At 41.4% G+C, this 19,573-nt stretch overlaps 1 long non-coding RNA gene across 1 annotated transcript; it reads left to right on the forward strand.

Annotated features, from left to right (window-relative positions):
• The first annotated feature begins 11,575 nt into the window (after positions 1-11,575).
• On the forward strand, positions 11,576-12,023 carry LOC121649774. Its single transcript, XR_006012172.1, has 3 exons — positions 11,576-11,610; positions 11,694-11,798; positions 12,000-12,023. It is a non-coding gene; the product is annotated as an uncharacterized LOC121649774 (long non-coding RNA).
• Positions 12,024-19,573: the final 7,550 nt, after the last annotated feature.

Raw genomic sequence — 19,573 nt, forward strand, 5'->3', positions numbered from 1 at the left:
GTGGCAGCTGCCATGTCTGTGGACGTACGCCATGTAGATATAAACGGCTCATTCTAAAAGAATAAAAACATGTTATTTTAGTAAAGTGTTTAGATGCCAGTAGAAGCAGTTGTTGGTGATGTTTGACATTTTCTGCCATTGACCATTGTTTTCGTTCCACGCTGCATCTTTCAGCTCAGTTTTGTAGCTTCCTTTAAAGAACTCTGACATGTTTTTATATTTCAGTTTGCCTCACTTTAGTCCAGCCACTGTCATGTTTTTCCCAGCATTCATCATTCTTACCGGTAAACAGGGATTATAGTTTATATACAGGTAGAAATATGTTTTTCAGATGGCCTGTACATGTTTTACTTGTGAAGAAATGCTGAGTGAAAAGTTGATGCTGAAATCAGTGGATCCATTCAACTCAAAGACGTCATAAAAACTTGTATTTAGACTCAGTTTCAGCTCAGATAAATTAGTTATTAAACTGCATGTTTCTATGTGCCAATCAAAATGTTTCCAGTAAATTCCTGCATGGTGCAAGTTATCTGTGATGTTTCCAGCTTTGATCCGCCTTTATGAGCACGTTCCAGTCTGATGCAAAGCTGTCATCTCCCTTTCACACTCGCTGGTTTAACACATTTATTACATGTTTTTTACAACTGATGAGAGAAAGGTTAAAAAACAAGACAAATTTAATGGGTTTTTTTATTTTAATTTAGCTTATGATAAAAGTGTGAAGTATTAATTTTTTCTTGAAAACAAGAAACAAACAAATAAATATAAGTAGAGTGAAAATCTGAAGCAAAGAGAAGTGAAACAAATGAATTAATAAATGAACAGAAACAAACTGACTTCCTGAACAATCAAACAGGAACTTAAATACAAGTTTAGAAAAGCCAAATTAAACACAAAGAGGGGAAATAAAATGGCTACTACAATTTGAACCAACCTCAAAATGAATCCCCCACAAACACGAGCAAAAATATGTTAATAGCAGGAAATAATCTGATGGAAAGGCCAGAACATTCCAGATGTTTTTCATGCTGTGATTAATGCATCATTAGAACTCTTCAGACTGAACTTGTATTCAGGTTTAAGTCCAACTTTAGATCATGATGAGCCTTCAAACAGCCATGAGATGAGCTCTGAACTCAGGATCAAAGTTCAAGGATCAAAGCTTTTTCTCCTCTGAGTCTCCATTGTTCCCTCTAACATCTGCATCATCCAGCTGTGTGTGCACGGCTACAGCGGTCCAGTCTCATGAGTCCAGTCTCAGGTCCTGCTGGCTCTTCTTTCTATGATAAAATGGCAGCTAGAATCAGACCAAAGTGCAGGAAACTGTAGTTCCTGCTGCTGATGGAAACATCTTTTATTCCCATCAGTGTTTTATGTTTAACCTGACTTTAGAAGCTGAGTGTTTCTCAAAGATTTCCTCAGACTTCCTCTGCTGGTTTAGTGTCGCTGCTTCTTTTTAAAAGTTTGTCAGAAATGAGCTCTTCTGCTTCAGCATCACTGTTGGCTTGATTCAGTAGAAATGGCAGAAGTTTCTAGTTTAGCTCTGAAGTCTAAACTCTGGTTGAGGTGATGGCAGGATTAGCAGCTGCTCTGCCTCTGTTTGAGCCGCTACATGCATCAATACTTCACAAAGGCCTTAACTGACTGAATTATTTCAATGTACACAAATGAGCTGCTTTTCCATCTTTAAATTTCCTGATGGTTTATGCAGGTTCAGGTTTTACTACCAGGTGAGGTAGAACCTCCAACCTTCAATTATCCCTGTAAGAAAGTCAGAAACAACAGGCCAACAGGATCATAATCCACGTCGGCACCAACGATATCCGTAAACAGCAGTCCGAGCTGTTAAAGCTGGATTTCCTCCATCTTTTCGGGTTGCTTGGACAATATCAGGTAAATGTTTTTATCTCTGGCCCCACCCCCACTTGCGGCAGAGGGATAGGCTGCTTCAGCAGGTTGCTCAGCCTCAACACCTGGCTCTCCTCCGCTTGTAGTTCCCACAGCCTAGGTTTTATTAACAACTTCGATGCTTTTTGGGAGCAGAGGCATCTTTTTGGGGCTGACAGGCTTCACCTCAACTTGCAGGGCTGCCGTCTTCTGTCCGCCAATTTGGCATTTGGTGTACAGCACCCCTGCACCCAGCCCACTCATCACACCAAACCCACTGCACCTGCTGACCTGTCCATCACGGATTGATGCCCCCCTGGTCCCAGCTCCTACTTACTCAGTTCCACTTTTAACAGCAAAGCTCGCAATACTGGACTTGGACCTAACATTCCTCCACACAGTTCATCAATTCATGTCATCATCACATTCAGAGAGCAACCACACCACCACAAACCATATCATACCGTAAACATCAATAATCTCAGGCCTCTCCCAAAATGTCAACCAGTACCTGCCTCTTCAGTTCAAATGTCACCAGTCACACTCAACATGGCACTTTTAAATATACGCTCTTTGTTAAATAAGTCTTTTATTGTCAATGACCTGATTTTAGACCACAAACTAGACTGTTTGTTTTTAACTGAAACATAGTTGGGTGTGGATGCACCTGTTGTTATAGCTGAGGCCTCCCCACCAAATTTTAACTATTCTTTTTCTAAAAGAACTGGTAGGAAAGGTGGTGGCACAGCATCTTTAACCAATAACACCACCAAACAGATTTTATTCGCCAATTTTACCACTTTTGAATATCACGCCATTGTTTTTAGCAGCCCTCCAATTTTATGTGTCACTGTTTATAGACCACCCCAAAAATGTGCTGCTTTTATTAATGAGTTTTCAGAATTTTTATCAATCAAACACACAACATACAACATGATAATTTTAACCGGTGATTTTAACCTGCACATAAATAATCCTTTAGACCCTGTTTCAAAAGAATTTTTAAACATTCTTAACTATATGGATTTTACGCAACATGTCACGCAACCGACTCACAACAGAGGACACACTCTGGACTTGGTCATTACCTATGGCCTTTCTGCCAGTGTGTCCTCTGTTGTTGACTTGGCTGTCTCTGACCACTACTGTGTGATTTTTAACATCTCCGGTTTTATTCAGCGGGAGACCTCGGTGCAAACTGTGAGGAAGCGCTATCTAACCTCTGAAGTGGCTGCAAATTTTATCAAAGTTCAAATCAGGTTAAATCAGGAGGTTATCAGGTTTATTTATTATTTAAGGAGAAGGGGTGGGAGTTCATAAGTTATACTTCTTCCCACTCCCTTTCGAATATGTAATTGTACTTTTTTATATTGTATTAAATTTTGTCTTTTGTTTTATTTTGCTTTCATGCTTATTCGAAATAAATTCAATTCAATTCAATTCAATTCAAAGTTCTAGATAAATGTCCTCCTGTGATTTTACCTGCACCCTGTGATTTTATTGTTGAACACTTTAACAGTAAACTGAAGACAAGCCTCGACTCTGTTGCTCCACTCACGACAAAAAAGATTTACCCAAAACTTATATCTCCCTGGAGGAATGAGGAGGTCAAAAAACACAAAAGAAATTGCAGGGCAGCAGAAAGGAGATGGAGGAAAAATAAAATGATAATAAATTATCAGATATTTTGTGAGCAACTTAAAATTTACAATAACGCACTAAGGAACTCAAGAAACACGTACTTCGAAAAATAATCAGTAACAATAAAAATAATCCCAAGGTTCTTTTTTCCACCATCGATCACCTATGTAACCCTGATTTTAACAGCTCCCAGCAAACCCCCACGGACTCTCTCTGTGAGCAGTTTGCAGACCACTTCAGAGGTAAAATCAGTGCCATCAGATGTGGTATTTTATGCAACCAGAACACGAACACGTCTGAGTGCTTGGTTTTACCTGAGGAAACACTGGACAGTTTTGTCGTGGTTAATGCTGAGATCCTTGATAAAGTTTTCTCCACAGTAAAACCCACCACATGTCTTTTAGACCCAATTCCCACTTCACTTTTTAAATCATTTTATGGATTTTTTAAAGACGAGCTTTTATGCATGATAAATTGCTCTCTTCAGATGGGCGTTTTCCCTGCGGCCTTTAAAACGGCGGTGGTGAGGCCTCTTCTGAAGAAGAGCAATTTGGATTGTAATGATTTTAATAACTATAGACCTGTATCCAACTTACCATTTTTAAGTAAAATTTTAGAAAAACTGGTTTTTATTCAGCTTAATGATTTTTTAAATAGTAGAAATATCCTTGAGATATATCAGTCTGGATTTAGGGTGAACCACAGCACAGAGACTGCTCTCCTGAAGGTTTTAAATGATTTTAGGATTAACTGTGACTCACAGAACCTCTCAGTCTTGGTGCTACTGGATCTTAGTGCAGCCTTTGACACAGTGGATCACACAATTCTTTTAAACAGACTGAAACACCTGGTGGGCCTCTCTGGTGCTGTTCACAACTGGTTTACTTCCTATCTCACAGACAGAACTTATATGGTAAGTTTGGATACATGCTCCTCTAAGATCCATAAAATGACATGTGGTGTGCCCCAAGGGTCAGTTTTAGGCCCTGTTCTTTTTAATTTGTATATGCTCCCTCTTGGCAGCATCATCAAGAGGCATGGAGTAAACTTCCACAGTTATGCTGATGATACTCAGCTGTACATCTCCATGTCTCCTGATGACACGAGACCAATGGACGCCCTTTTCAACTGTATTTTAGATAGCAAATCCTGGATGGCAGAAAACTTTTTACAGCTTAACCAGGACAAGACTGAAGTTTTAGTCATTGGTCCTGAGGCTCAGAGAGAGAAACTCTAAGCTAAATTACAGGCATCCGCATTAAACCCATCATCACAAGTAAAAAACCTGGGCGTTATATTTGACTCTGAGCTTGGTTTTATTCCACATATTAAAAATGTACCAAAATAGGATTTTATCACCTAAAAAACATAGCCAGAGTCGGTCCCATTCTCTCTCGGGCCAACACGGAGATGCTAATGCATGCTTTTATCACCAGTCGTATTGACTACTGTAATGCCCTGCTCTCTGGTCTTCCCAAAAAGAGTACTGCACCTCTACAACTTCTACAGAACTCAGCTGCTCGTGTGCTGACGAAGACCAGAGGGCGGGCCCACATTACACGGGTTTTAGAATCACTGCATTGGCTCCCCGTGTGTTTCAGGATCAATTTTAAGGTTCTCTTATTGGTTTTTAAATGTCTTAATGGTCTTGGGCCTTCTTATCTTTCAGATTTGCTTTTACCTTATGAACCCTCGCGGCCCCTGAGGTCTTCCGGTACTGGCCTCCTGACTGTACCTAAAGTCTGGACACATACTCATGGAGAGGCAGCTTTCCAGTGGTATGGTCCTTGTCTGTGGAACAGCCTGCCGGAGGAGCTCAGGGCTGCAGAGAACGTTAATGTTTTTTTTAAGAGCAGGCTCAAGACCCACCTTTTTAATTTAGCTTTTACTTAATATTTATTCATTTTATTTTTTTTTATTTTATTCCCCTAGCCTATTTATTTTTCTATGTTAACCCATTTTTTTATTTATTCTATGCTTTTATTCTATTTATAATATTTTTAGGTTATTTCTCCAGTGTTTCCTCGTAGGGGGATCTCTGCACCAGGGGCTTTCATCGGCTGTGGCTGCTGCGGCTCTGTCCTGCGGGTTCTTTCAGTCTGGTTAACTCCATGGTTAAAACTGCATTGTTTTAACCATGGAAAGCACTTTGGGCTGCATTTATGTATGAAAAGTGCTCTATAAATAAAAACTGATTGATTGATTGATTGATTGATTGAAATGTTCAAATAAAATGATAAAAACCTTCATTTAAAGAAACATGAAGCTGACTGAATCTGAAAAACTACATTTAAATGAAAAAGTGAAAATTTTCAGGTCAAACATTTAAAATTCACCTGCTGACTGAAAACAGGTTCATGAAAGTTTATCTGAAATGTGGAGTTTGAAGAATTTAATCCAAAGTCAAACATCTTGAGACAGAACCGGAAAACTTAACCATTGCTCTTGAATAGGCTTCACTCTGAAAGTAGGAGGGGAGTCAGGTTTGGCTTCTATCTCCATCTAATCCCTTCTCCTCCAGATCTGATTGTTTTTAATCAGTTTCATCAAATATGAGGGAAATGAATGAAATGTCTGACCACCTTGTGTCTGAGAAGCCTTTCACCTCCAGCCTCTAAGAGACCTATCACCACTTTGACCTGCTTCTACTTTAATATGAGACTCCTCAGTGAGGACATGATGGAGGAAACAAAAAGATGGTGCTGACAGAAGGAAAAACCAGACATGTGAGGTAGAAGTGGACAGACAGGTGATGTGTGCTCAGCTTCCAGATGCAAACAAGACTGATGTAGAAAAATCTGACCCTTCAGATTCAGATTAAATGAACTCCTGGTCCAGTTCTTTGCAAGCCTGTTAATGAGTCCTTTGTTAAAGTGTGGAAACATGGAAACATGCAGGATGGGGTCCTGAGGTGCAGGATACACTGCTGGAAAATATCCCAGTGGTGCAGGTGAGGCTGTTAAAGAGGAGGAGGATGGTCTGATGTTGCTCCTCCTACCTGTCCTCCATCTTACGTCTCCTGCCTCCTACCTTTAATCCCTCCTACCTGTCCTGCCTCCATCACAGGCAGAAATGACACCCATTCCAGGAAGGAGCTCACCTGTGTAACAGTGGATATTCCTCTTCTTCTTCTTCTCTGAACAAACTGTAAGTCTGAATTTTCCTCTTTGTTTCTGCAATGTTTGGAGAACGTGTTCACTTCTGATTTCAGCTCCAACTTTGATCTCTGATGTTTGAAGACAAATCTACATGATGATCAGATTATTGATTATTGATCCTGGAATCAAAGTGTCGTTTGCACCAGACATTGTGTAAACTTCCTGCTGCTTCCAGTGAAACATGGATCCTTGGATCAAACTGCTTTAGTAGATAATGACACAGAAATTCCCAAATATCCCAAATTTCCCTGAGGGCTCTCTGAAGGGATTAATCAACTATTTCTATTCTATTCTATTTTAGAAATGCTGCAGATCAACTTGAACTTTGAGCCTCTCTTTATGTTTCCAGTAACAGGAGTCAGAGAAGTTTTACAAGTTTCATGTTGCAACATCATTTCCTTCATCATAGTTCACCTTCATGTTATTTCAGGAACATCAGTCTTTTCTGTTTAATTTCTTTTTAAAAATCTCCTTCCATCTCACAAGCAGCCTGCAAGGCCTCCACCTCCACTATTTTTACATCTACTTTACTTAGAGCTGCCAGAACACGTCCATTTATCTGTGGATCAGTAGAAATAAATTCATCTTTAGCTCATTTTTTCAACTAAAAAAAACTGGATATTTTACACTAGTTCACACATATCTGAAGCATTTTCAGCTAAATAACGTGGAAAACACCACCTTCATCTCTAGAAATGGTTTCACACATTGTAGAAAACAGTAAAATGTCTGAAAGATGATCAATATTTTAGTCAATATAGAAACAGTTTGGATGTAGTTTTAATTTAAATTCATGTTTAATCAGCCGAAGTGGCTGCAACCAGTCCCAGCACCAGGAGAAGGTAACAGGCCGAGCAACTGACTGTTGTCATGGATACGTGGGTCCTGTCCATCAGTGAACTTTGAATTGTTTATAAGAGAATGAATGCCAGTTTAATCATTTATCTGGCTTTTATGAAGCAGATTAGATATAGATGCCATAAAATGTATTCTCTACTAAAGAAAAAAACAATCATGCCGACACGTAACTCTCATGTCCTGTTAGAATAAATAACGTTGGGACTGTTATCCCAACTGATGAAGTAATTAATGTTAGTTAATAACTTGATAATTTCTCACAGTTTAGATGTTTTTTTCTGACATGGTTAACAGAAGACACAAGTGCTACATTTCTTTTTTTCTGAATTAATGTCGTTATCTCTACTTTTTTTTAACCATTTCATCTTAACTGGGATTTTAACATTCACAAAGATAACATGATGGATGGTAATGTTAAGAAATTTTCTTCTATACTGGACATGTTTGGTTTGTGGCAACATGTAAAAGAACCAAACCACATTTGAGGTCAGATGGTCATTTCAAACTGTGTTGATATTTCTTCTGTTGCGGTCACTGACTCGGCCTTGTCTGACCATTTTTGAATGTCTGATTTACTGATCAATCAGAATGTCCAAACAAGCTGCTTCTTGTTAGTTGATGGACTCCTGGATCATTTCAATCTGAAAATCTTGAATGTAATGGTTGCCATTGCACCAATAAGAATCAAGAGCACCTTGAGCAAACAGAAAACACCATGGAGAAACATTACTGTGGTCATGAGGCTAAAAAGAGAGTGCAGGAAAATTGAGATTGAAATGGTGGAAAAATAAACTTCAAATTCACTATAAGCTGTACAAACAAAGCCTGCATAACTATAACAATGAGCTATGCAAGGCCAGACAGCTGCCTTTATCTGAAATTATTAAAAAGAAGGGGATGGTTGACGCTGGACTGGGGATGTGTGAAGAGGAGGGAGGGGGGGCAGAGAGAGTGGGGTTAGAATCAAATCTGTTAAAAAACAGATTTAAATCATTGGCCCACCGCTGGTCTCCATCAGCTGTCCCTCTGGCACCACTCTGTCCAAATCCAGAGATCTCCTTCAGCCCTCTCCACACGTCCCGTGTGTTATTCTGCTCCAGCCGCTCCCCCAGCTTCTTCCTGTAGCTGTCCTTGGCTCGCCTGATCTTGTACTGGAGTTCATGCTGAACTCTCCTCTGCTCCTCTCTGTCCCCTGAAATGAAAGCCCTCTTCTTCTGGTTCAGCAGGACTTTAAGCTCAGGGGTCACCCAGGGTTTGTTGTTGGAGAAACACCGCACCCTCCGGGTTGGCACAGTGTTCTCCACACAGAAGTTGATGTAGTCCGTGATGCAGTGGGTCAGGCCATCAATGTCCTCTCCATGAGAGCTGCAGAGTGTCTCCCAGTCTGTGGATTGGAAACAGTCTCTCAGTCTCTCATTGGCCTCATCGGTCCACACTTTCACAGACTTCTTCTGTGCCAGCTGTCTTCTCACCCTGGGTGTGTATTCAGGGAGCAGATGTACGAGGTTGTGATCAGAGCGTCCAAGCGGGGGGAGGGGGGCGGAGGTGTATGCGTCCTTCACATTAGCATACAGTAGGTCCAGCGTCTTGTTCTCCCTGGTGTGGCACTTCACGTACTGGACGAAAGTAGGGAGAGTGGCAGAGAGCGAGGTGTGATTGAAATCCCCGCTGATGAGCAGGAGGGACTGCGGGTGGCGAGTCTGCATCCGAGTCACTGCGCTGTGGAGCAGCTCATAGGCAGCTGCTGCATCGGCCGAGGGAGGGATGTACACATTAAACAGTATAACGTGTGAAAACTCCCTCGGGAGGTAATACGGCCGCATACCCACAGCGAGTAACTCAATGTCCCTGGTGCAGAGCTGTTCCTTTACACAGACGTGCGCCGGGTTGCACCATCTCTCGTTGACATACACCGCGAGTCCCCCGCCTTTCCTCTTACCACTCTCCGCCGCACTCCTATCCGCGCGCGAAAGTTTAAATCCATCCAAGGAAACCACAGAGATTTCACTATGGTGTATTTCGACTCAACGCTCTGGTTTCTTGCAGAGTGATCTCTCTAGTGTCATACTTGACAGCAGCGTGTTGCAGCACAAGACCGTGGTGATTTGTTTTGCAGGGCTGCCAACACGAAATGGCCGTGAGACTCGCGCATTTAACTGGCTGAAATATGTAAATAAGTCGAATGGAGAAATAATAGCTGCAAGCACTTCCTCATTTATTGTTTAGCTGCTCCCACATTTAGGCAGAACACACACATGTAGCCTATGATGTCAGTACAAAGCCCCCCACTTCCTGGTCTACCGTAATAACCCTTGTAACATTACATTACACAAATAGAGTCAGCCTGTATACTACCGTATATAACAAAATACACATCAAGAGCGATGCCGGCTAATCTAGAGGTTCGAGAGGATTCCCAGTCGGCCGCATTACTTTTGGGCCGGTGTCCTGGCGTGTGTGAAAAAGGCGCAGTGTCGCAGCAGCGCTGTTCATTCACTGCTCATAGATCAGTCTGACACACAGCGATGATGGGAGATGTTTCAACTTTACAAACGATGCACAGTATTTATATATATATATATATATATATATATATATATATATAAGAGTATAAGAGAAATGAAAGTTTATTGATCTTTGAAAGGGGTGCACATGCATTATTATATCATTGTCTTTATGTCTTTATGTTAGTTGAAAATGGTCTCAAAATTGCAACATCAACGCTTTGCGCAATATTATCGTTTATCGCGATAATTTCTGAGAAAATTTATTGCACAGCAAAATTTGTTATCGTGACAGACCTTCTCAGGGTTTGATCACCAAGTTCACACAGGAGCACCGGCCAGAGCACTTCTTAAGGCCGGTGCTGAAAGTTTCCATGGGTTAAAGTTACACCTGTTACTGTGGTTCTTCCTAAAACCAGATTGATATTTTTCCAAGATATTGTTTTTTTTCCAAGAAGTCATTTAACTGAATAAAAACAACTGTTATGAATGAAATCAGCACAGTAACTTTCTAACTGATCTTGCTTTTAATCATTTTAATGTAATAAATTACTTTATTGTGATTTTTTTGCTACTTGTTGCTGCCTTTTGCCACTCCTGAATGCTTTCTTTGCACCACATGTAATGCTTTAAATGTTTCATGTAAAGCACTTTGAATTGTCTTCCACATGAAATGTGCTATACAAATAAACTTGCCTTGCCTTTGTAGTTTGAACTTTAACCTGCAATAAAATGATGAAAGATTAATATTTTTACAGTTTATTTTCTTTTCATTTCTACCATGATTAATGCATCACAATAAAAGTATTAAGATGCCAATTTTGACCAAACACCACAAGCAGCCTTTTGGAAAAACACATTGAAATTAAATATTGTAAAAACTAATTAGACCTGCATCAGTATCAGAAACACCAACTAGCCCATCTGATAGAAACATTAGAAGATTGATTTAGATGCATTATTTTATTTTATTTTTTTTTTTTTTTTATGTCAGATTGAACAAAAACCTGTAAACACACATTGTGAACACACATTTACATACAGTGTGTGAACCTCATGACAGATTAACCCCTTGATGGCCGGCCTAAATTTATTGTATTTATTTGTTTTTATACATTTATATTTATTTACTCATTTCTATTTATTAATTTCTATTAATGTATGTCATATTTAATTGTATTTTGTTTTATTCCAGTCTTGTTCTTTGTCAAATATTTCCTGTATTTATGGTGTTTTATATAATTAATTTATATAAACATACACTCATACACAAACACAACTTGCAGATATCTCTAGAGGTAAATTTTCTCTCAGCTGAAAAAGCACAAGAACTGATTCTTACTACCAGTATAACAATGATGATAATAGATTATATCTGAAAGTACATAGCAGCTGATCTTTGTACAGCAGATGATGGAAAGGAGGATTTCAGTTGATGTTCAAATGAATGATGTGTGTTTCCTCTGCAGGTGAAGGTAGAAAGTGTGTGTGAGCTGATGTGAATCCAGCATCATGGATCAGGACAGAGAGGAGGAAGCCCCTCCCTCTAAAACCACTCAGAGGTGAGATGTCCATCTCTAACTGTCCATGACTCTTCTCTATGTCAGAGATCAGAACTCACATCACCAAACATCTGGATTCACAGGAACCATCCTGGACCTGGACTTGAACCTAGACCTGAACCCAGCTGTGTCTCCATGAAGAGCGACTGGTCGATGGATCAACCTACTGGTTTCAGATCAGACCAGCAGTGAGTATCAGTCAGAGTCCAGTGGAGGCTGGATCAGATTTCAGATGAAAACCAGTTTCAGGTTCATCATTTCTGGACGTCTCTGCAGCATCATGATTGTCATGTGATAGATTTGATTTGTCTTCCAGATTCTTCTACAAACTAAATGTTCAACAATTTCATAATTTAGCTGTGAAATCATTAAATCATCTTTATTCACAGGAATCAACCTGGATCCATGCCCAGCTGCCCCTTTAAGAATCGCTGTTCAAATGAATATCTTTTTAAACTTAAACCAGACTCACAAAGGGTGAGCTGTGTGGAACTGTTGCATCAGTTTAGTTTTATTCCATCTTGTGTTAAAATTTAATAATAGTAACATTAATAATAATAATAATAATAATAATAATAATTAAAGCCGCAAGCGGCATCCATCGGGTCCGTGCTGCCTGGACCCCGCCACCCGATTTTGCCATGACAACAGGTGCTGTAATGCGTTAAGGACCCAAGAACTATGAATCCTGTCAAGTTTGGTGCAGTTCCCATGTATTCCTGTGGAGATATGAGCAAACAGTGTTTCATGGCGAGAAGGCGTTTTTCCGTTGGTTGCCATGGTTACACGCTTTCTGCTATTAGAAAGATTTGAGGAGCGTTTGGTCCCCAACTTGTCAGGAAGCTTCCCACCAAGTTTGGAGTCTGTCGCACGAATCCCCTCAGACTAGTTCGTTCAAATACGATGTGTGTAAAGTGCGAAAACTGGCAAAAAAATGGCCGCACACACCAAGATGGCGGGCGCCCTGTTGCCATGACAACCGATGTTTCATTGACTTTTCTGCTCGACTCGGGGTGTTACACGTGTGTGCCGAGTTTCGTGTTCCTACGTCGAAGTAGACTTTCTGGACCCCATTCATTGTGTGATTTTTTTGGTGTCTAGGTGGCGCTGTTGAGCCAATTTTGCATTGAAGTGTATGCGGACTTTATAATATCCGAGTTACGCGGGGCTTGACGTGTGTGCCAAGTTTCACAACTTTTCATGGGTGTTTAGGGGGTCAAATTTGGCGTTGAAACGCTTAGGAGAAGAAGGAGAAAAATAAACATTTCAACTACAATAGGGTCTCGCCATACTTTGTATGGCTCGGACCCTAATAATTAAAGCCGCAAGCGGCATCCATCGGGTCCGAGCGGCCTGGACCCTGCCACCCGTCTCATACACCTGTTCCTAGCATGGTAGGTAACCTGGTAACATGGAAGGTAACATGGCAAAACACCCAGCTGAAAATCTGAAATGTTGATATACTTAGTTAGCATTTTTTGCTAGCATGCTAATTCTGCTAGCTAACATACTATGTTGCCATGACAAGAGGTGGTGCAATGCGTTAGGGACCCAACAAGTATGAATCCTGTCAAGTTTGGTGCAGTTCCCATTTATTCCTGTGGAGATATGAGCAAACCGTGTTTCATGGCGAGAAGAGTTTTTCCGTCGGTTGCCACGGATACACAGTTTCTCCTATTAGAAAGATTTGAGGAGCGTTTGGTCCCCAACTTGTCAGGAAGCTTCCCACCAAGTTTGGAGTCAGTCACACGAAGCCCCTCAGACTATTTCATTCAAATGGCAGTGAAATCCAAGATGGCGGCCACTCCGTTGCCATGGCAACAGGTGTTTGATTGACTTCTTTGCTGGACTTGGGGTGTGACATGTATGAATAATGTTAAGTTTGGTGCTGATCCCACGTATTTGCATGGAGTTATAAGCAAACCGTGTTTCATGGCGAGGGCATTTTTCCGTCGGTTGCCACGGTTACACGCTTTTTCCTATTAGAAAGATTTGAGGAGCGTTTGGTCCCCAACTTGTCAGGAAGCTTCCCACCAAGTTTGGAGTCAGTCGCACGAATCCCCTCAGACTAGTTTGTTAAAATGGGAGTGAAATCCAAGATGGCGGGCAGTCCGTTGCCACGGCAACAGGTGTTTGATTGACTTCTTTGCTGGACTTGGGGTGTCACACGTATGATTACTGTCAAGTTTGGTGCAGATCCCACGTATTGTTATGGAGATATAAGCAAACCGTGTTTCATGGCGAGAAGGCATTTTTCGGTCGGTTGCCACGGTTACACGCTTTTTCCTATTACAAAGATTTGAGGAGCGTTTGGTCCCCAACCTGTAAGGAAGCATCCCACCAAGTTTGGAGTCCGTCGCACGAATCCCCTCAGACTAGTTCGTTCAAATACGATGTGTGTAAAGTGCAAAAAATGGCAAAAAAATGACTGTACACGCCAAGATGGCGGGCGCCCCGTTGCCATGGCGACAGGTGTTATATTGAGTTTTTTGGTCAACACGGGGTGGTACACGTGTGTGCCGAGTTTTGTCTTCCTACGTTGAAGTAGACTTCCGGGGCCCCATTCATGTGGTGATTTTTGGTGACTCTAGGTGGCGCTGTTGAGCCAATTTTGCATTGAATAGTATGCGGACCTTATAATATCCGATTTTCGCCGGGCTTGACGTGTGTGCCAAGTTTCACAACTTTTCATAGGTGTTTAGGGGGTCAAATTTGGCGTCGAAATGCTTAGGAGGAGAATAATAAACATTTCAGGAACAATAGGGCCTTGCCATACTTTGTATGGCTCGGACCCTAATAAGGATATCCTCTGTATTTTAAGGTAAAATATTCAGATAAAGCTCTAATAATAAACATGTGAGTTTTATTAAATATTTCTTGTGAGCGGAGAATAATCAGGAGGATTCTGTCTCAGTGCAGGAAACATAGAATCTCCATAATTCAACTTTCCCATCTGTGTAACGTAGAAACAAATGAGAGTTTTTCCTCCTCTGGAAAAAGGAAAAGGTTCTGGATGTTTTCCGGAAGTTCAGGAGATTTTCAGAACTTCGGTTACTAAGTGACCTGCAGTTAGTTTGGCTTTTCACAAACACACCAAACTTTTTCTTACTGAAAAACTCCAACATCAAACACATTTATACTGGGAGCTGCCCAGTCTAACCAGTCTCAACCAAGCACAGGCTGGCTGTGGCTGCCTTGCTCCAGGGCACCTCAGCACAGAGCTTCATGAAGGTGTTGGTGAGAGCTTCCGAAAAGCTGAAAGCAGCTTCTCCATGTGACAGAATGTGATGTGATTCTTCCTGATTCCTCCACAGAGTGGACCAGCAGAGCTCAGAGCTTCCCAGTGGTCAGTCTGCCCAGCAGCATCAAACACAACTGGACTCCATATTTATGGTCTGTACATGTACAACAACTACTTTTTCATCTCTTCTGTTCACATCATCTCCATGCTGACCTTTGTAGACCAGTGGATTGTCAGTGTGTCCAACATGGATCTGATGTTTGGCTCCATGATTTCAGTCTGATTGTGTCCTTCATATCGTTTCTATTCCAGCTGCTGGAGGACAACATGATCACTTTCATGAAGAAGGAGCTGAAGAAGATCCAGAAGCTTCTGAGTCCAGATTACCCAGAATGCTCAGTGTTAGAGGGTGAGGAAGAAGAACAGAGGAAGAGCAGCAGAGAGGCGTTAGTGAAGATCACAGTGGACTTCCTGAGGACGATGAAGCAGGAGGAGCTGGCTGAGCGTCTGCAGAGCAGTAAGAGGATTTCTCTAAAGATTGAAGCTGCTGGATAAATGACACATTTACTGATGTCTCAATACATGAATATCACATATTCACATCCTCATTCCTCAGAGGCTTCAAATCTTTACTGACTCATCTTATTTCTTCTTTTCTTTCAGAATATTTTGTTCCATTTTGTCAACGTAAACTAAAATCTGGTCTGAAGAAGAAGTTCCAGTGTGTGTTTGAGGGGATTGCTAAAGCAGGAAACCCAACCCTTCTGAACCAGATCTACACAGAGCTTTACATCACAGAGGGAGGGACTGCAGAGGTCAATGATGAACATGAGGTCAGACAGATTGAAACAGCATCCAGGAAACCACACAGACCAGAAACAACCATCAGACAAGAAGACATCTTTAAACTCCCACCTGGAAGAGATGAACCAATCAGAACAGTGATGACAAAGGGAGTGGCTGGCATTGGGAAAACTGTCTTAACACAGAAGTTCACTCTGGACTGGGCTGAAGACAAAGCCAACCAGGACATCCAGTTCACATTTCCACTGACTTTCAGAGAGCTGAATGTGCTGAAAGAGAAAAAGTTCAGCTTGGTGGAACTTGTTCATCACTTCTTTAGTGAAACCAAAGAAGCAGGAATCTGCAGCTTTGAAGAGTTCCAGGTTGTCTTCATCTTGGACGGTCTGGATGAGAGTCGACTTCCTCTGGACTTCCACAGCAATGAGACCCTGACTGATGTTACAGAGTCCACCTCAGTGGATGTGCTGCTGACTAACCTCATCAAGGGGAAACTGCTTCCCTCTGCTCGCCTCTGGATAACCACACGACCTGCAGCAGCCAATCAGATCCCTCCTGACTGTGTTGGCATGGTGACAGAGATCAGAGGGTTCACTGACCCACAGAAGGAGGAGTACTTCAGGAAGAGGTTCAGAGATGAGGAGCAGACCAGCAGGATCATCTCCCACATGAAGACATCACGAAGCCTCCACATCATGTGCCACATCCCAGTCTTCTGCTGGATCACTGCTACAGTTCTGGAGGATGTGCTGAAAACCAGAGAGGGAGGAGAGCTGCCCAAGACCCTGACTGAGATGTACATCCACTTCCTGGTGGTCCAGACCAAAGTCAAGAAGGTCAAGTATGATGGAGGAGCTGAGACAGATCCAACATGGAGTCCAGAGAACAGGAAGATGATTGAGTCTCTGGGAAAACTGGCTTTTGATCAGCTGCAGAAAGGAAACCTGATCTTCTATGAATCAGACCTGACAGAGTGTGGCATCGATATCACAGCAGCCTCAGTTTCCGGAGTGTTCACACAGATCTTTAAAGAGGAAAGAGGACTGTACCAGGAGAAGGTGTTCAGCTTCGTCCATCTGAGTGTTCAGGAGTTTCTGGCTGCTCTTCATGTCCGTCTGACCTTCATCAAGTCTGGAATCAATCTGATGGAAGAAAAAAAATCATCATTCTGGTGGTGGTTCACATTTTTTATGAAACCAGACTCAAAACATCTCCATCAGAGAGCTGTGGATGAGGCCTTACAGAGTCCAAATGGACACCTGGACTTGTTCCTCCGCTTCTTCCTGGGTCTTTCACTTCAGACCAATCAGAATCTCCTACGAGGCCTGATGACACAGACAGGAAGTAGCTCACAGACCAATCAAGATACAGTTCAGTACATCAAGAAGAAGATCAGTGAGAATGTATCTGCAGAGAGAAGCATCAATCTGTTCCACTGTCTGAATGAACTGAATGATCGTTCTCTTGAGGAGGAGATCCAACAGTTCCTAAGATCAGGACGTCTCTCCACAGATAAACTGTCTCCTGCTCAGTGGTCAGCTCTGGTCTTCATCTTACTGTCGTCAGAAGAAGATCTGGAGGTGTTTGACCTGCAGAAATACTCTCCTTCAGATGAAGTTCTTCTGAGGCTGCTGCCAGTGGTCAAAGCCTCCAACAAAGCTCTGTAAGTACATATATAGCAGGATGTGGAGAAATATTCTGCTGCTGTTTTATAGGACAGAATGTGACAGAGAACTACTTGTTTTACTTTTGTTTTCTCTAATTTGCTGCAGAGCAGGTTTAGTCCTGAGATCAGAGATGAACACAGGTGAAAGCTCAGCCTCATAGACGTTTGAACATGTCAGAAAAACATGGGTGTGTAGACGCTGAGAGAGTCTCTTTCCAACTCTCTTGAAGAGAGAATGTGTTGTTTGATTTTCACTGATCTTCATCTTCCTCAGAGATGTGTCATCAGAAGGGAATGCTGATGGAGCTTAAAAAGAAGACTAATTACTCTAAAGTTTCTTCCTGCAAGCTTTTAAACATTTGGAGCTGGTGTTATTTGTTTTTGTTTACTGTGAGATCTGATTGGGCTCTGTAAGTTACAGTTCATTTCTGACTTTGTTGTAATGTAGGCAAATACTCTTGCCTCCTGCGTGTCCAGAACTGATTGGCAAGAGCCTGGGTTGTCTCCATTGTTTGGTGTAAATGTCTTTTTCCGGGAAATCTCCAGGTAGGGGTAAAAGGCAAGATTTGTGTGTAAGGAGCATGGAGGGGGAAAGCATAAAGGGGTTATCTGGATTGGAGGACACTGGGAGAAGTGGCCTGACATTTTTGATGGCTGTAATTTCGGCCATGAAGGGACATAGTACTTTGTGAGCCAGTTGTACCTTATTATGAAGTAGCATAGTGTCCGGGATTTTGCGGGCGATGCCATTCATGTGCTCCCAAGAGCCATGTGGGAGGCATGTCGCAGATTGAACTCCCAGCTGCAACCTTGGTCTGTTAGGTACTTTTGCAGTGATGATTCCATTCCTAGTTCCTTCAAAGCTCCTATAAAATTGGTGCCACGATCAGATAGCAGCTGTTTTGCAGGTCTAAAGTTTATTCTTGCAGACATTTAAACATTTGGAACTGGCGTTGCTTTTTATTAATTTAATGTGAGAGCTGATTGAGTTCTACAAAGTTGTTTCAGGTGAAAAGCTGCAGGATTTCTGAATTAGATCTTCTAAAATCACTTGAATTTACATCTGAGATCCTGGACATTGAACAGATTGCAGTATGTGGTTTTCAGTATTTCAATAGACAAGAACAACTTCAACATAAATTACCTGTACAATTCAGCAACTGGGAGAAATAAGTCTATTGTGATAATCAGATCTGACACATCTATGTGCACTTCTGATATGTTATGTTATGAAAAACCTTGGTTATTGGATTTGTAACGGAGTGCATGCATACTTGGTGATGTAATATTCAAACTTCCAGACAATTTCAGAACATCTGGTTTTCATTGAACATGGCAGTTCCTACAGTTTTAGCATTAGCTGTGCTACTGAGAAAGCTCATAATCCTGTAAAACAAACTACCTGTGAATGCTTTACTTTGTTTTTACTCTGTGCTTCACACTGCTGCATGTCATTGTATTTTTCTATTGCATTCCTCTCATGTTGTGACTGCATCACTTCCATTTTTAATAGAACACAATTTGTTGCACATGCAAAGATATAAAAAAAACAAAGCAATCAGATATGTGTATGCACATGCATTACATGCACTAAGATATCAGAGTATTAGGGATGAATGGAGGTGTGTTAATGTGATTTCATATAATCAGATTATCTGATAAAGGATATCAGATTATGATGTCTACATGATAACTTGATTAATCTTGTTAACTCCAGTTATCAAATTATGATCAGATTGTTGGTGTGCATGTAAACAGGCTCATTGATGGTGTGACATAGTTCCAACATCACAAAGCTGATGATGTGCTGATAAATGATAAACTCTATTCCTCACTGATTTGATCTAAAGTCAGCCCCACCCATCAACCTAATAGATTAGTTCTTGAGGTACATTTTGTACTTTGATATATGAATCAAATGTTCAGACTGTCACTGATTCTCTGGAAATTCTCAGCCACAAATGTGGATCCTTCTTCACTCATGATGTCTTTGAGCATTAAAATCCACCACATGGACACAATAACAAGGTTAGAAACCTGATTTTTTTCTACAGGTGGTCCTTCAGTCTGCATCCTTCATGAGGGCTGATTATTTTGTCACATATATTATTTGTTTTTCTCTGAAACTTTCTCTCCAGGCTGAGTGGATGTGGTCTCTCAGAGAGAAGCTGTGGACCTCTGTCCTCAGTTCTCAGCTCCCAGTCCTCCAGTCTGACAGAACTGGACCTGAGTAACAACGACCTGCAGGACTCAGG

The sequence above is a fragment of the Melanotaenia boesemani genome, chromosome 2, assembly GCF_017639745.1.
Source record: "Melanotaenia boesemani isolate fMelBoe1 chromosome 2, fMelBoe1.pri, whole genome shotgun sequence".
Taxonomy (NCBI): domain Eukaryota; kingdom Metazoa; phylum Chordata; class Actinopteri; order Atheriniformes; family Melanotaeniidae; genus Melanotaenia; species Melanotaenia boesemani.